Genomic DNA, 13,906 nt, shown 5'->3' on the forward strand with positions numbered 1-13,906 from the left:
TTTTGTCAAAAATTTATTTTTATTTATCCAGAGAAAATGTATGTAGTACCATAAAGTAGAGCTGTGGCAGCCGCGATTACAAAACTACGGTTGTCTTTTTAAGCGAATATAAGACTAAACAAGTATATACAGCAGTAAATTCGGCCGGGCCGAATTTTAAATACCCACCACATGAATCAAATATGATAGTTTACTTTGAAAACTCTTCGTCATAGTGGGTTACTTGATAATATATAGAATTTTAGGGGGTTTGATGACAAATCTTCTCCCAAGGCAGTCAGCTCCCGAAGACAAACTTTAAAGATTCCACCTTTGAAGACCAGATAAGGTTCTAGATTTATGAAAACCAATTTTGTTTGGGTTTTAGAGAAATTATAAACATATCGTGTATATGATTAAATTACGCCTTGATTTGAAATCTTAAATCTGTAGATTTTTTCTGCCATTATTTAAATAAATGCGATGAGTAAAATCTGGAAATTTTACTTTCAGTTTGAAGCAATTTTCATGATCAGTGCGCCTGCTATATTAGAGAATTTTAGAGTTGAATAAACGAAAATACTTTATAAGAAAAGGAAATTTCGTTTGTCTAAATTTTTTATAGAAATTGGGTAAAAACTACGGATTATAGAAGCCCAAGAAATAAAGTCGGGAGATCGGTGTATATGAGGGCTATACCAAAACATGGACCGATAGGTACCATTTGCTGCTCACATATTTGTGACCTTAAAATACCTCCAGAATTTCAAACAAATCGGCTAGAAAACATAGTCTCTAGACGCCCAAGAAGTAAAAATCGAGAGATCAGTCTATATAGGGGTTATACCAAAAAATGGACCGATATACCTCAATTTCGGCACACTTATTTGTGGTCTAAAAATACCTCTAGATTTCGAATTTCAGGCAAATCGGGTAATAAATACAGTTTATAGAAGCTCATGAATTTCAGGCAAAGCGGATGGTAAATATAGTTTCTAGAAGCCCAAGAAGCAAAATCGGGAGATCAATCTCTATGGGGACTATATCAAAACATGGACCGATGAGCACCATTTTCGGCACACCTTTTTATGGTTCTCAAATACCTCTATATTTCCAATATCAGCCAAATTGGATAAAAACTACGGTTTTTATAGGCCCAAGACTCCAAATCGGGAGGTTGGTTTATATGGGGGCTATATCAAACCATGGACCGATACGGACCATTCTCGACTCACCTCTTTATGCTCCCAAAATACCTCTAGATTTTCAATTTCATACAAATCGGATAGAAAATACTGTTTCTAGACGCGCAAGAAGCAAAATCGGGAGATCGGTCTATATGGGAGCTATACCAAAACGTGGACCGATACGGACCATTTTCGACACACCTCTTTGTAGTCCCACAATACCTCTAGATTTCCAATTTGAGGTATATCGGATGGAAAATATAGTTTCTAGACGCCCAAGAAGCAAAATCGGGAGATCGGTCTATATGGGGGCTATATCAAAACATGGACCGATACGGACCATTTTCGACACACCTCCTTATGGTCCTAAAATACCTCTAGATTTTCAATTTCAGACAAATCGGATAGAAAATACTGTTTCTAGACGCCTAAGAAGCAAAATCGGGAGATCGGTCTATATGGGGGCTATACCAAAACATGGACCGATACGGACCATTTTCGACACACCTCTTTATGGTCCCAAAATACCTCTGGATTTCCAATTTCAGGCAAATCTGATAAAAACTACGATTTTTATAGGCTCAAGACCCCAAATCGGGAGGTCGGTTTATATGGGGACTATATCAAAACTTGGACCGATATAGCCCATCTTCGAACTTGACCTGCCTGCAAACAAAAAACTAATCTGTGCCAAATTTCGGGACGATAGCGCCATTATTGAAGGCTGTAGCGTGATTACAACAGACAGACAGACAGACTGACGGACAGACGGACATGCTTATATCGTCTTAGAATTTCTCCCTGATCAAGAATATATATACTTTATATAGTCGGAAATCGATATTTCGATGTGTTACAAACGGAATGACAAACTTATTATACCCCCGTCACCATTTTATGGTGGTGGGTATAAAAAAGAAAATATTCAAGATTTAGGAGTTGGCAAACAAAATTTTATTTTCCTTAAAATTCAATTTAAGGGAGCTCTTGGCAATACTCTTCCAATGGAATTTTTGTTAAAATTTAGTGAAAAATACTTTTTCGCTCAGAAAAGTACCTTTATTGTACTTTCTTAAAAATTGTATTTTCCATCCCTGATACAAATGCACAAACTTATTATACCCTGTACCACAGTAGTGGTGAAGGGTATAAATATTAAAAAAAAAAACGTAAAAGGATAATGTACAATCGACTCTCAAAGTCGTCTCCCCGTAAGTGGACATCGGTCTTGGAAGGTTTTTGATTTCTAATGGAACTGTAAGCAGTATTTCGATGTATTTTAGGGCCTTTTACCTTCTTTCTATGTGGCCAGTGTAGTACACTAATTGAATAGGGTTAGTTAATGATATAGTATTGTCGGTTTAGTCCGACACTAACTCTTTTTTTTTTTTTTTTTTGTTTGTTACAAATAAATTTTCCCATTAATCGAACGGATTCTATTCGAAGTAATCATCGTATTGTGTTGGATCTAATTGAGTGTAAAAGTGTTGCGATTAATGCCACAAAATGTTGTAGAAAGTTTTGGAGTGTTTTCATTGTTAACAATGAATGAGGCTCTCTTGCGGCACCACAAACGAATTCACATTGTTTCATGAGGTTGTTGAATGATGTATTGCCGGAGTGTTGAAGCAACATTGACGGAATTACAAATGGCACCTCAATATGGTGCAGAGTTCTGCAATTCTGTGACTGACGATATTGTTGTCGAATATGCCCCGCGATGATGATGACGATGATGGCCGGTTATTAGCGAAATGGTCGACTTTTTTCACATCAAGCGGATTATTATTTGACTTTAACTGTTTTCTGGTCAGTGAGTGAGTGTTCAGCGCCATTGTTCTCCTTTTTTCTACTCCTATATTTTCCCATGAGAATCAGGTTAGCAGGCAGCAATCAGTCATCAATGGTTGGGGATGTTCGTTGTTCGCCTGTTGATGATGATACTTGAGAGTTTGAGTTCATTTTGGTTTAAGTCAAGGATAATTGATTACAAAAATGGTAAGTTTTCCACATTGAATGATGGGATTTATACAAAGCGAATGATTAAGAAGCCTTTTAGCACGGATCCAACTCTGGACATCGTAAGTGATACCATAAAAGTCTCGATCATGTATCAAATGGTTTGCTTTATTGGTCCCGATTGATTTGGGAAAAGAAAACGTTCCAGTAGATACTATGCAATGAAATTGCAATTTCTTTTACTTATGAGAAAGTTATCGCAAAGACGATAGGAAAATCTAAAGAGTACAATCTATAGTCACTGTAAGCAGTAAACCTAAAGTAAGTTCAAAACTAAAGGTATAGAATTTCGAAGTGAATGGAGAAACTTCTTGATTTTTCACATTTGCATAATCCGACAGTAACTGTGAATTTTGTTAGCTATAATGATAATGCGCTTTTTCTGTGCCGAATTAAAAGATATTATCCATGTAGCCCGAGCTACCTATTTCACTTCTTGGGTTCCTAGAAACCGCAATTTTTATACGACTTGCCTGGAATTAAAAATCGTTTTTTAAGTCCATAAAAAGGTGTGTCTTTGGAAGGTTATCTGTCATCAAATCAAATGGAATTTTACACAGTTCAAGTAATCGGCTACGACGAAGATTTTTCAAAAGAAACTTTTATATTTCATTCATGGCGGTGGGTATTTAAGATTCAGCCTGGTTGAAATTAAGGCCGTATATAATTGTTTTCAAACTAAAACGCAAAGAAAAATAACGTTTGGAAAACGTGTACCGAAAACGTTTTTCTTTTGTTACAGTTTTTGAATTGCTTCGGAGATTTTAAACATTTATCACCAAAAAAATTAGTTTATTACAAAATTTTTTTTATACCCTGCGCCACACTGTGGAACAGGGTATTATTAGTTAGTGCATATGTTTGCAACACCCAGAAGGAGACGAGATAGACACATGGTGTCTTTGGCAAAAATGCTCAGGGTGGGCTCCTGAGTAGTTATAGCCATGTCCGTCTGTCCGTGAACACATTTTTGTAATCAAAGTCTAGCTCGCAGTTTTAGTCCAAATGACTTCAAATTTAGCACAAGTATGTGTTTTGACTCAGAATAGATTCCTATTGATTTCGGTTCATATATATATATATATATATATATATATATATATATATATATATATATATATATATATATATATATATATATATATATATATATATATATATATATATATATATATATATATATATATATATATATATATATATATATATATATATATATATATATATATATATATATATATATATATATATATATATATATATATATATATATATATATATATATATATATATATATATATATATATCCACCAAGATGTTTTTTATACCCTCCACCATAGGATGGGGGTATATTAACTTTGTCATTCCGTTTGTAACACATCGAAATATTGCTCTAAGACCCCATAAAGTATATATATTCTGGGTCGTGGTGAAATTCTGAGTCGATCTGAGCATGTCCGTCCGTCCGTCCGTCCGTCTGTTGAAATCACGCTAACTTCCGAACGAAACAAGCTATCGACTTGAAACTTGGCACAAGTAGTTGTTATTGATGTAGGTCGGATGGTATTGCAAATGGGCCATATCGGTCCACTTTTACGTATAGCCCCCATATAAACGGACCCCCAAATTTGGCTTGCGATTGCTCTAAGAGAAGCAAATTTCATTCGATCCGACTGAAATTTGGTACATGGTACAACCATGCAAAAATTGGTCCATATCGGTCCATAATTACATATAGCCCTCATATAAACCGATCCCCCGATTTGTCTTGCGGAGCCTCTAAGAGAACCAAATTTCATCCGATCCGGCTGAAATTTGGTACATGGTGTTAGTATATGGTCTCTAACAATCATGCAAAAATTGGTCCACATCGGCCCATAATTATATATAGCCCCCATCATTAGCGTAGCTAGACAATTTTCCTAGGGGGGGCTATAGCCCCCCTAGCTGAAAATTTATAAACTGAACTTATAGGTTCAATTAATGTTTTATTTCATAAAAATGAATAACAATATATGCATCAAAATAACTCGACAATTAATTTATAATAAAGCAACTAAAAGTAGTTCCACACTTTTCCCAGCAAAAAACTTGGGAGTTGTTCTAATGTCACAACTTTTAAAGCACTTCCAAAAATGTCCTCACAAAGAAGTTAATTATTTTAACCGCACAGGAAGTTTTTTTACTTCATTTTTTCATATTTTAATGCGTAATTTTTTGTTTTCTTTTAAAAAAACGTTTCAAACAAGCGTTAGAATGCATTAAAAATCATAAAAAATATAAAAATTAATTATTTGGGAAAATAAAACAAAATTTTTTAATTCACATTCAAAGCACTGAATTTGGATCACAACTTAAGAAGTGATGCAAATTCATTGCAACGGCTGTTGAAACGGTGGACATTCGTTCTATGACAATTTCATATTACATTCATCGCTTCTCCGCCAATTTTGCACCACTTCCGGACACAAAAAGAAGATTTTCACTTATATAGATTTTCATTATTAAGATATTAATTTATGAAAGAATAGAATCAATTACTATTTTTTTTAACTAAATTGACTAAACCAGACTAAACAAAATAATAAAGAAGCTTTAGTTATTCAACTAAATCAAAAGTTCAACCACAGATTTATTTTATAAATATCAGATTTCAAACATTGCCATCGGCAACTGCTACCACAACCAAAGTAATTCGATTGTGCATGAAAGTCTTTAGCGGAACTTTGTGTGATTTTTAGAAAAATGTAAAATCGTAAATAGGTTTTCAAATTCAGGGGGGGGGCTAAAATTTTTCTGGGGGGTCTAAGCCCCCTCCCCAGAGGCCTTCCTACGCTTATGGCCCCCATATAAACCGATCTCCATATTTGACTTCCGGAGCCTCTTAGACGAGCAAAAGTTATGCGATCCGATTGGAATTTGGTACGTGGTGTTAGTATATTGTCTCTAACAACCATGCCAAAATTGGTCCATATCGGTCTATAATTATATATAGCCCCCATATAAACCGATCCCCTGATTTGGCTTGGGGAGCCTCTAAGAGAATCAAATTTCATCCGATCCGGCTGAATTATGGTACATGGTGGTGGTATATGTTCTCAAATGACCATGCAAAAATTGGTCCACATCGGCCCATAATTATATATAGCCCCCATATAAACCGATCCCCAGATTTGATTTCCGGAGCCTCTTAGATGAGCAAAAGTTATGCGATCCGATTGAAACTTGGTACGTGGTGTTAGTATATTGTCTCTAACAACCATGCCAAAATTGGTTCATATCGGTCCATAATTATATATAGCCCCCATATAAGCCAATCCCCAGATTTGACCTCCGGAGCCTCTTAGAGGAGCAAAATTAATCCGATCCGGTTGAAATTTGGTACGTGGTGTTAGTTTATGGTCTCTAACAACCATGCAAGAATTGGTCCATATCGGTCCACAATTATATATAGGTCCATATAAATCAATCCCAAGATTTGTCCTCCGGAGCCTCTTGGAGGAGTTATATATAGCCGATCCCCAATCACACAAAAATTGGTCCATATCGGTTATTAATCATGGTTGCCACTAGAGCCAAAAATAATCTACTAAAATTTTATGTCTATAGAAAATTTTTTCAAAATTTTATTTCTATAGAAAAATTTGTCAAAATTTTATTTCTATAGACAATTTTGTCAAAATTTTATTTCTATAAAAATTTTTGTCAAAATTTTATTTCTATAGAAAATTTTGTTAAAATTTTATTCGGTTCATAATCATGGTTGCCACTCGAGCCAAAAATAATATACCAAAATTTTATTTCTATAGAAAATTTGGTCAAAATTATATTTCTATAGAATTTTTTTTTTTAAATTTTATTTCTATAGAAAATTTTTTCCAAATTTTATTTCTATAGAATTTTTTTTTCAAATTTTACTTCCATTGAAAATGTTGTCAAAATTTTATTTTGTCAAAATTTTATTTCTATAGAAACTTTAAACTTAGTTATATACGTATTTAGTCTGCCTTTTTTAGTTTAATATATACCACGTATGGACTACGTGGTATATATTACGGTGTTAGGAAGTTTTAAGATACCTTGCCATCGGCAAGTGTTACCGCAACCCAAGTAATTCGTCTTCAGTCTTCAGTAGAAGTTTCTACGCAATCCATGGTGGAGGGTACATAAGCTTCGGCCTGGCCGAACTTACGGCCGTATATACTTGTTTATTATTATTATAATAAAAAATGGTTACTACTAAAATGGTTACTTAAAACTTCTTAACATCGTTTTGTAAATTGTGAGTTAGTCCATACGTGGTATATATTAGACAAAAAGGTATGTATAGGTAAGTCTACAAATAATTACGAATCGATATGGACTTTTTGCACGGTACGTAGAGAGCCAGAATTGAAATATGGGGGTCGCTTATATGGGGGCTATATACAATTATGAACTTGATATGGACCAATTTTTGTGTGATTGGAAATCGATTTATCTGAGGGATATATATAACTATAGACCGATATGGACCTAGTTAGGCATGGTTGTTAACGACCACATACTAGCACAATGTACCAAATTTCAACTCACTCGGATGAAATTTGCTTCTCCAAGAGGCTCCAAAACCAAATTTCGGGATCGGTTTATATGGGGATCGGTTTATATGGGAGCTATATATAATTATGGGCTGATAGGAACCAATTCCTTCACGGTTGTTAGAGACCATATACTAACACCATGTACCAAATTTCAGCCGGATCGGATAAAATTTGCTTCCCTTAGAGGCCTCGCAAGCCAAATCGGGGGATCGGTTTATATGGGGGCTGTACGTAAAAGTGGACCGATATGGCCCATTTGCAATACCATCCGACCTACATCAATAACAACTACTTGTGCCAAGTTTCAAGTCGGTAGTTTGTTTCGTTCGGAAGTTAGCGTGATTTCAACAGACGGACGGACGGACGGACATGCTCAGATCGACTCAGAATTTCACCACGACCCACAATATATATACTTTATGGGGTCTTAGAGCAATATTTCGATGTGTTACGAACGGAATGACAAAGTTTATATACCCCCCATCCTATGGTGGAGGGTATAAAAATAAATTCATAAAGACAAACTAAAAACAAAAACATTGTATTTTCCCTCACATCCACGAGTTTTTTTTTAGTTCTTAGCACCTTTTCCTGTAATACAAACAATGTAGAAGAAATTATACGAATTGCTTCGAAAATTTTAAACTTTTATCACCAAAAAAATTCGTTTGTTACAAAGTTTTTATTTTTTCAATAAAAAAAGTTATTTTTGAAACAACAACAGATTCCATTTCGTTTATATCAAACACTCTTCTTTTCTGACTTTTGGTCTTTAATAAAACACATTTTACAGTTCAAAATTTAATATAGTACAATGTAATGTTGAACATTTTTTTCGGAATCTTCCGAACATATGTAGAATGTATGTAAAAAAAAAAAAAAAAACTTTGGTCGACGCAGGGATCGAACCCACGACCCTTGGCATGAGAGTCAGACGTAGCAACCACTGCTCCACGGTGCCAAACTAAATGTTTGTTTCTGTTAAATAAACTTTGTTTATTCGGTTCGTGGGCGCCGCAAGCTATGCTATATAAATATAACTTATATGGATATTTATCTCTTGATGACCATAACAGGTACATAGCTCAGTGGTTAGTGTGTTGGCTTACAAAGTGATGGTCCGCGGTTCGATTCTCCGTCCAGGCGAAAGGTAAACAAATTTTAAAAATTTATAAAATCGTATAATTTCTTCTACATTGTTTGTATTACAGAAAAAGGTGCTAAGAACTAAAAATCTTCGTGGAAGTGAGAAAGATGTGAGGGAAAATGCAATTAGCCAGAAAAAGTTGAGTTAGTCTTTATGAAATTGTTTTTACATCCTGGAAGAGAATAAACGTTTATCACAAAAAGTATATACTTTTCTTCCAAATACACTTCCTTACAGCGAAAAGCAAATGAGAAACGAACTTTGTTTGTCTAAAATTTCGTTTGGGAGGAAAGAATTATTTTTTTGCGTGTAGTTAGGCATGATTATTAACGGCCATTTACTAGCACAATGTACCAAATTTCAACTGACTCGGAGGAAATTTACTCCTCCAAGAGGCTCAAAAACCAAATCTCGGGGTCGGTTTACATGGGGACTATATATAATTCAATTCATGCATGGTTGTTGGATACCATATACTAACATCACGTACCAAATTTCAACTGAATCCGATGAATTTTGATCTTCCAAGGGGCTCCGGAGGTCAAATCTGGGGATCGGTTTATATGGGGGATATACATAATTATGGACCGATTTCGACCAACTTTCGCATGGGTGTTTGAGGCCATATATTAACACCACGTACCAAATATCAACTGAATCAGATGAATTTTGGTCTTCCAAGAGGCTCCGGAGGTCAAATATGGCGATCGGTTCATATGGAACTATATATAATTATGCACCGATGTGGACCAATTTTTGCATGGGTGTTAAAGACCATATACTAACACAATGTACCAAATTTCAGCCAGATCGGATGAAATTTGCTTCTCTTAGAGGCTCCGAAAGCCAAATCGGGGGATCGGTTTATATGGGGGCTATATATAATTATAGACCGATATGGGCCAATTTTTGCATGGTTGTTAAATGCCATATACTAACACAATTTACCAAATTTCAGCCGGATCGGATGAAATTTGCTTCTCTTAGAGGCTCCGAAAGCCAAATCGGCGGATCGGTTTGTATGGGAGCTATATATAATTATGGACCGATATGGACCAATTTTTGCATGGTTGTAAGAGACCATATACTAACACTATGTACCAAATTTCAGCCGGATCGGATGAAATTTGCTTCTCTTAGAGGGTCTGCAAGCCAAATTTGGGGGTCCGTTTATATGGGGGCTATACGTAAAAGTGGACCGATATGGCCCATTTGCAATACCATCCGACCTACATCAATAACAACTACTTGTGCCAAGTTTCAAGTCGATAGCTTATTTCGTTCGGAAGTTACCGTGATTTCAACAGACGGACGGACGGACGGACGGACATGCTCAGATCGACTCAGAATTTCACCACGACCCAGAATATATATACTTTATGGGGTCTTAGAGCAATATTTCGATGTGTTACAAACGGAATGACAAAGTTAATATACCCCCCATCCTATGGTGGAGGGTATAAAAATAAATTCATAAAGACAAACTAAAAACAAAAACATTGTATTTTCCCTCACATCCACGAGTTTTTTTTTAGTTCTTAGCACCTTTTCCTGTAATACAAACAATGTAGAAGAAATTATACGATTTTATAAATTTTTAAAATTTTTTTTACCTTTCGCCTGGACGGAGAATCGAACCGCGGACCATGCACTTTGTAAGCCAACACACTAACCACTGAGCTATGTAACTGTTATGGTCATCAATAGATAAATATCCACATAAGTTATATTTATATAGCATAGCTTGCGGCGCCCACGAACCGAATAAACAAAGTTTATTTAACAGAAACAAACATTTAGTTTGGCACCGTGAAGCAGTGGTTACTACGTCCGACTTGCATGCCAAGGGTCGTGGGTTCGATCCCTGCTTCGACCAAAGTTTTTATACCCACCACCATAGGATGGGGGGTATATTAACTTTGTCATTCCGTTTGTAACACATCGAAATATTGCTCTAAGACCCCATAAAGTATATATATTCTGGGTCGTGGTGAAATTCTGAGTCGATCTGAGCATGTCCGTCCGTCCGTCCGTCCGTCCGTCCGTCTGTTGAAATCACGCTAACTTCCGAACGAAACAAGCTATCGACTTGAAACTTGGCACAAGTAGTTGCTATTGATATAGGTCGGATGGTATTGCAAACGGGCCATATCGGTCCACTTTTACGTATAGCCCCCATATAAACGGACCCCAAAATTTGGCTTGCGAGGCCTCTAAGAGAAGCAAATTTCATCCGATCCGGCTGAATTTTGGTACATAGTATGGTCTCTAACAACCATGCAAAAATTGGTCCACATCGGTCCATAATTATATATAGCCCCCATATAAACCGATCCCCCGATTTGGTTTGCGAGGCCCCTAAGAGAAGCAAATTTCATCCGAACCGGCTGAAATTTGGTACATGGTGTCAGTATATGGTCTCTAACAACCATGCAGAAATTGGTCCACATCGGTCCATAATTATATATAGCCCCCATATAAACCGATCCTCCGATTTGGCTTGCGAGGCCTCTAAGAGAAGCAAATTTCATCCGATCCGGCTGAAATTTGGTACATGGTGTTAGTATATGGTCTCTAACAACCATGCAAAAATTGGTCCACATCGGTCCATAATTATATATAGCCCCCATATAAACCGATCATCCGATTTGGCTTGCGAGGCCTCTAAGAGAAGCAAATTTCATCCGATCCGGCTGAAATTTGGAACGTGATGTTAGTATATGGTCTCTAACAACCATGCAAAAATTGGTCCACATCGATTCATAATTATATAGCCCCCATATAAACCGATCACCAGATTTGACCTCCGGAACCCCTTGGAAGACCAAAATTCATCTGATTCAGTTGAAATTTGGTACGTGGTGTTAATATATGGCCTCAAACTCCATGCAAAAATTGGTCGATAGCGGTCCATAATTATATATAGGCCCCATATAAACCGATCCCCAGATTTGACCTCCAGAGCCCCTTGGAAGGGCAAAATTCTTCCCATTCGGTTGGAATTTGGTACGTGATGTTGGTATGTGGTATCCAACAACCATGCAGGAATTGGTTCTTATCAGTCCATAATTATATATAGCTCCCATATAAACCGATCCCCAGATTTGACCTCAGGTGCCTTTTGGAGAAGCAAAATTCATCTGATCTGCTTGAAATTTGGTACGTGGTGGTAGTATATGATATTTAACAACCATGCCAAAAGTGGTCCATATCAGTCCATAATCGTGCATAGCCCCATATAAACCGATCCCCAGATTTGGTTTTGGAACCTCTTGGAGGAGCAAATTTAATCCGAGTGAGTTGAAATTTGGTACATTGTGCTAGTATATAGTCGTTAACAACCATGCCTAACTAGGTCCATATCGGTCTATAGTTATATATGGCCCTCAGATAAATCGATCCCCAATCACACAAAAATTGGTCCATATCAAGTTCATAATTGTATATAGCCCCCATATAAGCGACCCCCATATTTCAATTCTGGCTCTCTGCGTACAAAAAGTCCATATCGATTCGTAATTATTTGTAGACTTAACTATACATAACTTTTTTGTCTAATATATACCATGTGTGGACTAAATCACAATTTAGAAAACGATGTTAAGAAGTTTTAAGATACCACAACTCCAGTAATTCGATTGTGGATGATAGTCTTTCGTACACGGTTCAAAAAGACTGTTTTTCATATGTTTGGCTATAAACATTATATGTTTGGAACACAATTTTTTAAACACAATATTTTTGAGTGCAAGCATATAATGTTCATAAACTAGCATAACATGTTTGGGACATATATGTTAATATGTTAGAACATATTATGTTTGGGACATAAAATGTTTGTAAATATAATATGCTTGGATGCAAACATATATTAATTTAGAAATAGCCTATAAACATATATGTGTTTAGTAGCTTGGAGCGCTATTTAACAGGGAGCGATATTGAATTAAGTTGGTGGTTGTTGCTTGTTATTACAAAATTAACATTTTATTTTTCCTTTGGCAATTGATCAGCTACTTCTTTGATCCTTACAAACTGTGTGGTCCGCTGTTCGAATCCCCGTCCGGCAAAAGGTAAAATTAAAATAAAAAAATCATACAATTTAATAATTTCTTCTACAATGTTTGTATTACAGAAAAAGGTGCTAAGAACTAAAAAATCTCGTGGAAGTGAGAAAGATGTGGGGGAATATACAATTGGGCAGAAACAAAATTTTGAGCATTCAGGTCGAAAACCTATGTTGTTAGCACCTATATTACCTGTTTATTTTCATAATTCATTATGATTGTAAATATATAAATAAATAAATAAAATTTTGAGCACAATATTGTTTGGGAGAATTTTTTTTAAGCATATAATATTTTTGGGTGCAAAATGCTTCCAAACATATTATATGTTCACATAATAACATATTGTTTTTTGGAAGACAACATTATTGAATTTGGATGCAAAAATACAAAATGTTTGGAACTTAGACTACCCAAACATATATTGTTTAGACCAATATGCTTTCAAACATATTATATATTGGAAGAGATCAAACATATAAATGTTTGGGCAATACCCAAAAATATATATGCTTGAAGCAAAATATGTTTGGGAGTATATGTTACAGAAGCGATTTTTTGTGAGCGTGTAGAAGTTTCTACGCAATCCATGGTGGTGGGTACATAAGATTCGGCCTGGCCGAACTTGCGGCCTTATATACTTGTTTTTATTTGTTGTTTTTTTTTTTTACATATATTCCAGATATGTTCGGAAGATTTCGAAAAAATGTTCAACATTACATTGTAGTATATTAATTTTTGAACTGTAAAAAGTGTCTTATTAAAGACCTAAAGTCAGAAAAGAACAGTGTTTGATATAAACGAAATGGACTGTGTTGTTGTTTCAAAAATAACTTTTTTTATTGAAAAAATAAAAATTTTGTAGCAAACGAATTTTCTTGGTGATAAAAGTTTAAAATTTTCGAAGCAATTCAAAAAACTCTA

The sequence above is a fragment of the Haematobia irritans genome, chromosome 5, assembly GCF_050003625.1.
Source record: "Haematobia irritans isolate KBUSLIRL chromosome 5, ASM5000362v1, whole genome shotgun sequence".
NCBI classification, from domain to species: domain Eukaryota; kingdom Metazoa; phylum Arthropoda; class Insecta; order Diptera; family Muscidae; genus Haematobia; species Haematobia irritans.